This window comes from Nycticebus coucang, chromosome 17, assembly GCF_027406575.1.
Source record: "Nycticebus coucang isolate mNycCou1 chromosome 17, mNycCou1.pri, whole genome shotgun sequence".
NCBI lineage: Eukaryota > Metazoa > Chordata > Mammalia > Primates > Lorisidae > Nycticebus > Nycticebus coucang.
Genome location: NC_069796.1, coordinates 17,827,399 through 17,834,633, shown reverse-complemented (window position 1 = coordinate 17,834,633; position 7,235 = coordinate 17,827,399). Strand labels below are relative to the sequence as shown.

The window sequence follows — 7,235 nt, the reverse complement described above, 5'->3', positions numbered from 1 at the left end:
GCTAATTGATCATTAGGGTTAAAGCAGTGGTTCTCAACTTTCCTAATGCCTCCTAATGCTGTGACCCTTTAACACAGTTCGTCATGTTGTGGTAACCCCCAACCAAAAAATTATTTTCGTTGCTACTTCGTAACTAATTTTGCTACTGTTATGAATCGTAATGTAAATATCTGATATGCAGGATATATTTTCATTGTTACAAAGGGGTCGTGACCCATAGGTTGAGAACTGCTGGGTTAAAAAAAGAGTTATTTCCTTTTCTACCCCTTGATTCCTAGAGCCATGGATCCTGACTGCTGGAGAAATGGTGCCCTATATTGGTTGCCGATTCAGAGCATGTACCACATCCTGGAGTGCATCATCATCAGCCACACAGTTATCTCACATTGTGCCATAACTGAGTTTTCAAATGGTCATTCTATGATTTTATCAGGCCATCTGCTTCAGGGTGATGGGAAATGTGGAAATACCAGTGAGTTCCATAAGCAAGGGCCCCCTGCCAGGCTTTATTTCCTATAAAATAAATTTCCTTGTCAGAAACAATGCCATGTGGAATATCATGGCAGTGAATATGGATTTCTGGAAGACCACATCTGGTGGTTTTGGCAGAAGCACTACAAGCAGGGAAGGCAGATCTATGTCTGTTCCACTGAGAATGAAACACTGAGCTTCCCATGATGGAAATAGTCCAGTGCAATCAACTTGGCACTAAATGACTGGCTGATCCAACCATGAAATTGTGCTGGACTCAGTGTTGGTCTCGCTATTGGCATTTTGGATACTCAGCAGTATTTGTAGGCTGATGAGCCTTGGAAAATGGAAGTCCATATTGCTGAGGCCAGGTATCATTTCCAGCATTGTCCCTATGGGCACTTTGTTCATGAGCCGATTGGGTAAGGGCAGAGGAGGCTAGGGAAAAAGACAGACATCCACGGATTGTGCCATCTTGTCCATCTGATTGTTAAGGTCCTTCTTGAATGAAGTTGCTTTTTGGTTATTCACACGGGTCACAGGTAACTTCACATTTAGTTCTCTACTTCTTTTAAACAAACCAACTGAAACAGTGGTTTAATGAAACCACCATTTATTTGCTGATATTTTTGATGGCTGTATTGAGCTCGGATGGACTGGTCTCAAGTGTGCAGTTCCTCTGCTCGTCTCCGGAATGCTGTGCAGCTGCAGTCATCTGGAGGCTTGATTGGGCTTACATGATCCAAGATGACTTCATTTGCATATCTTTTGCCTCAGCTGGAATGGCTGAAACAGGATCTCTGGGCCTCTTTCCATGTGACGTATCCACCAGGATGGCCAGACTATTTGCCGTGGTGGCTCAGGCCCAACGGAGTAAAAGTTTCCAGGCCTCTTGGTATCTTAGGTCCTAGAATTCACACAGCGTAATTCATACCACATTCTGTTGGTAAAATCAAGTTATGAAGTTAGCTGAATTTCAAACATTAAAAAGTGAACTCCACCACAAATAAACAAAAAAAGTCTTCGCAAAATCAGCATGTGGCCCATGGGCCACAGGTTGGACACCCCTGTCTAAGGCTTCTCGCTGTACTTAGCATATGTACTGAAATCCTCTCTACATACACTCTTCTTTGCTACCCTTTTCTCCCAGATATAGAATCCTCCTTTTAGGTGCTCATATTTGCTGGGTCCCTTCCCACTACAAGACCTTTCACGTGTGTGTGTGTCCCTCTGTCCAGTGCTTTTGCCTTTTTTTTTTTTTTTAGAGGCGGAGTTTCACTTTATCACCCTTGGTAGAGTGCTGTGGCGTCACAGCTCACAGCAACCTCCAGCTCTTGGACTTAAGTGATTCTTTTGCCTCAGCCTCCCAAGCAGCTGGGACTACAGGTGCCCACCAGAACGCCTGGCTATTTTTTGTTGCAGTTTGGCTGGGGCCAGGTTTGAACCCGTCACCCTTGGTATATGGGGCTGGTGCCCTACTCACTGAGCCACAGGCGTGGCTTTTTTTCATGGCCTAAGTAACTTCTAACATCTCTCAGGTGGTTGGTTTATTAACAATTTTTTTTTTGGAGACAGGGTCTCATTCTGTCACCCAGGTTGGGCTTAAGCAATCCTTCTACGTCAACCCCCTGAGTAGCTAGAACTACAGGCATATGCCACCATGTGTAGATTATATGTATGTATGTATGTATGTATGAGTGTGTGTGTGTGTATATACATATATATATATATATATATATATATACACCCTGTTTCCCCAAAAATAAGACATCTTCCGAAAATCTAAGACCTACTTACAGGAAAGATAAGACGTCCCCTGAAAATAAGACCTAGTGCATCTTTGGGAGCACACCTTAAAATAAGACACTGTCTTATTTTCGAGGAAACAGGGTATATATATATATATATATTTTTTTTTTTTTTTTTCGTAGAGGCAGGGGTCTTGCTTGTTGCCCAGGCTGGTCTTATACTTTTGACCTGAAGCAAGCCTCCCCAAGTGCTGGAATTATAGGTAGGAGCCACTGTGTCCAGCCTATTAAGAACTTTATCAGCAGGAACTTCCTGACTAACTTCATCAGGTCAAGTATCCCTGTTAGATATGCTTACATATTGCTATGTTCTTCTTTTAAATAATATTCTTCAGGTATGGTTTTAAAATTTATTTGGATAACTGTTTGATAAATGTCCATCTCCTTGCCTGCACTATAAATTCTGCCAAAGTTTTGCTTGCCATTGTCTCCATGAGAGTCTAGCTAAATGCTTAGCCCACAATGAGTTTTTGAATTAATGAATAAGTAAGAAATGGAATGGTCTCTAAAAAGCCTTTTAGTACTTGGTGTTTAAACATCTTGGTATCATATATGTTTAGCACAGAATAAGGATACTTGTTTTAGTATGAAGTAGAAATAAACAAATGGCGTTTAATACCACAAAGGTAATATTATCTGGAAGAACTTTCCCTCTGTTGTATAAAAGTCCCTTTTTGCACCCAAGAGAAAGACATCGAAGAGACTATCCTGAATAATAAAACAAATGGCCTCCCTTTCCACATCTCATGAGATGAATTTTTCTCTAGTCCATCTGTTGGGAGCCATGAAAAGAAATCTTGAAAAAGGAAAATTCCTTGAGTTTCATTCTTGAAGATTTATTAGCGACTCTAAAAGTACAGTAGGACTCGCGTTTATTTTGAATGGTTGGAGGATGTCCTGTTCTTGCTACTTGTGTCTTATAATTATGTGAGAGCAAAGATGCATACAACATATCTACTTTAAAATAATTTAAATACATTTAACATTAGAAAGTTATTGGACATGATCAGTATCTTTCTAACTCAAATTGCATTTTCAGAATGCCAGTCAGGGTCATTGGAATGGTTCTCTTTACAATGAAGCGCATAAAAATACCCTAGCTGTTTGGATTTTTTAAAAATTTGGATTTTAAATAGGAAAAATTGATAATGTTAGTGTATATTCTCACAGAGTCTTGTTACTAAAATAACTCCTGTTCTTTTTTTGTTAGAATTTCATTTATTGTGTTCTGAAGTATGAACATGATTGATAGCAGCAAGAAGAATAAGATGGCAAAAATAAAATAATTCTGGGCAGGTGTGCTTCCCCGGACTTGGCTGTCCCTGTGTCTGAGAGTCAGAAGTCATTAATTATAGCATTCCTGAGGCTCTTCCAATGAGAGAGAGGGAGAGAGCTGTGGGCTGTTTCTTCCAAATGAAACAGCCATTCTCTGCTGAGATTCCAGAACAGCCAACAGACCACAGGAAGACAGTCCTCTAGGCCTCTGTTTGAAACCAACAGCTATAATATAACTGCTGTCAGGTCCATTATAACTCCTGTTCTTAAAAGAAAAAAGCTAACTTGTACAGCCTTACCCATCAAGTTAATACTCTTTTTGTAGTTATAAATGTCTATTAGAAAAAAACCAGAATGTCAATCCCAGGCAAATGATCTGTTACTTTACTTTTAATCACAGTGGTGGACATCAGTAGTCTTTAGTAAATCCTTTAATCCTATCTAGGTCTTTAGAAAAAATGATACAACAATAGTAATATTTTGCATATACTCCCTACATTAAAATGTTGGTCTCAGGCCTTGTGATCTAGTCATTAACTGGCTAATTTATCACTTTAGAAGCATCTCACATCCACTTCCTTTTTGAGTGGGGAATTGAAATCAGTTCTTTTCTTTGAGCCCAGGATATTGCTCTCCACATGTAGTGAGTCTCTGTCATAAGTGAACAAAAACTTTGTTAACCATTTCTTATACAGAAAATTAATTTTCTTCTCTTAACCGACTTCACTTTATTATCATAAGGATATAATTCAGAGAAAGGAGTGTAATATATGTCGACGGGGCCTTCCTGCAGGGAGGTTTTTCCAGTTAACTTGCTGATTTCTAAATGTCTTGCCCCGTGAATAATTCAGGTGGGATAGTAGCAAGGGACTGCACTGACCAATGATGCCAGTGAGGAAATCATGTTGGAACCAAAATATTCCATGTAAAATGTATGATATTCTTAATGCTCATATTTAATATTTAATAAATTCATTCTTGAAGGTTAGTCTTTGAAATGCAAGTTCAGCTACCTGACTGGCATTTCTGCCTGCCATAATTAGAGCTGTCAAAACAATCTCTTTTAAAATAGAACCTGAAGGAACTTGAGTGCGTGTTTAGAGTAGTACAAGTGTTAACTTGACGTGAATACAGAGTTTCCCCAAAAGGCGAAGCTAAAAAAATACTTTCTGATTATAAGTACAGCAATATACATAAACACACACACAGAAAAGCATGCTCACACACTCACACACACCCACAAAGGAAGTGACATGTATTTCAAGGCTAACAGTGAGAGCTTTTGTCTTTAATTTATTTAGATATTTATGAATAAGCCAGCATAGCCCAAGAAAATCTCTGAAGAAACATATAGAAAAACTTTTCTGACCTTGTGGAATAAAGAAGCCTCAAATATAGTTTAGTAATATGGAAAAGAAAATGGGGCGTTATGTGAAGGATGGTCAAGTAACTGTTCTTTATTGAGCACTGTACATCTGACAACTGCTTTTAATTGTTATCTTAATACTGCACAGGGTATATAAGTGACATAGGTAAGAAATGGCTTATAGATCTCTAATTTCCTTTTCTAGAAAACATTTTCTCAAATGATCAAATCTGAAATTTGAGTTTTTTAATTTACAGATAAAATTCTCCTTATGCATTGCTGGGATTCCACCAGTCAGGCATGCAAAACCGTAGTACTTTACAAGTTATTAATTCTTGCCTGGAAGAACTTCTTTTTCCTACTTTAGTTTACTTGCCTATATATTTGAAAAAATGATCCCGAAAAGTTCTCTTTCCCTCTCTATCTCTTTTTCATTCTTAGAGTGACTTAGCCTGATTTTATCAAGAGCCAGGCTCTTGGTTGTCAGATTTTAAAATTCTGAAGGAAATTCTGCACATGATTCTACAGCAGCATCTCAAACGTGTCCATGGTGGATCTTCCCACTCCTTTTACACGGCACACCAATGACAGAATCTATATCATAATATCAAGTACTGTGCTCTCAAACTGTCTGACTTGCTCAAAAATCAGGAAGAACAAAGAGAAACTTTGGTACCTGCAGTATGCTGAAATAAAAAGTGTGTATGCTGCCTTTTGAGGAAAGGCCAGATTTATTGCTTAAGGGCTCTCCACTTAAAACCATACTATTCACTTTCCAATTACTCCCCCCTGACTTTGGATTATGACTCCCTCCAGCTGAGTGCTGGAGTTGGACCAGCTAATGGTTTGTCATTGCATTAGAGTTCAGGGAGTCAACCCAACCTGAGGAGAGCTATTAGAGAATGAAACTCTCAGGACCAGCAAAAGAGGAGTGCAGAGGGCCCTTGACAGCTGTGTGAGTGGTTATGCCATGCATGGAAACACTGTGGAGCTTCCAGCAGACAGCTGGGCCCATCGCCACTGCGCAGAAAGGTGCTTTGGATATGTGTGTGCTGCCCGGGATCCTAGCATCCTGTGACCAATATAGTAATTGCCCTTTTAGACATGGGGTGCCTTTCTTTTTTTTAAGACAGAGTCTCACTCTGTTGCCCCAGGCTAGAGTGCCAATGCATCATCATAGCTCACAGCAACCCCAAATTCCTGGGCCCAAGTGATCCCCCTGCCTCAGCCCCCTGAGGACCCGGGACAACAGGCACCTGCCACAACACCTGGACACCTGGCTATTTTTTTCTATTTTAGTAGAGACAAGGTCTCACCCTTGCTTAGGCTTGTCTTGAACTTCTTCCTGAGCTCAAGCAATCCCCCACCTTGGCCTCCCCGAGTGGTAGGATTACAGGTGTGAGCCGCTGCACCCTGCTGGGGTTGCCTTTCTATGTGTGGGGATTTCCTCATTGTGCCTTTGGAGCTCTTGATGAAATGGATATGGTCTCTTAAAAGGGCCAAACACACATGACTAAGAAAGAAAAAAGTGTTCACTGGTCTACAAAGAGCCTCCTACACAGGAGGTAGCAGGAGAGAAGAGAGGCATGAAGGGAGTTCAGTAAGAAAGATTCTAGCCCTCTAAAATGCTGCATCTGTAAGCCATCGGCCTCAGGAATATCGAGCCCTTCCTGAGCCATACAGATTCCTTTAGGAAATACTCATGGTAAAAAACTTTTTATAAAACTATTGAAGTGATTTAGAAAATATATATATATATTTTTAGAGACAGAGTCTTGTTCCATTGCCCAGATTAGAGTGTAGTGGTATGATCATAGCTCACTGTAGCCTTGAGCTCCTGAACTTGAGTGATTCTTCTGCCTCAGCCTCCCAAATAGCTGGATAGCTGGTAGTCACGTACCACCACTCCTGATTGACTTTTTTTGTTTTCTGGAGACTGGGTCTTGCTATGTTGCCCAGGCTGGTCTTGAACTTCTGACCTCATGCAATCCTCTTGCCTAGGCTTTGCAAAGTGCTGGAATTAAAGTGAATTCATAACAGACATACTTTCTTATACATCCCAAGGAGCAATGTCCCCATTAAAGTAGTCCAAATAAGAGATTATACAAATATTCTGCAATATTTTAGTAATATTTTTTGAACTGCACCCAGAACCCAAATCATATTTTTTCATATTCTTAAAGGTAGGAAAATCATCTCTTGACGGTTGATTTTGATTTATTAAAGTATTAAAAAGTTTTGGCTCAGAATGAGAAGGAAGTGGAAACCAACCTAGTTTTACTGTGAAAATATGAAGAAGTTATGGTTTGTTTCTT

At 39.9% G+C, this 7,235-nt stretch overlaps 1 pseudogene; it reads right to left on the bottom strand.

Annotated features, from left to right (window-relative positions):
- Positions 1 to 3,677: 3,677 nt before the first annotated feature.
- LOC128569428 (uncharacterized) lies at positions 3,678 to 3,806 on the bottom strand (annotated as a pseudogene).
- Positions 3,807 to 7,235: the final 3,429 nt, after the last annotated feature.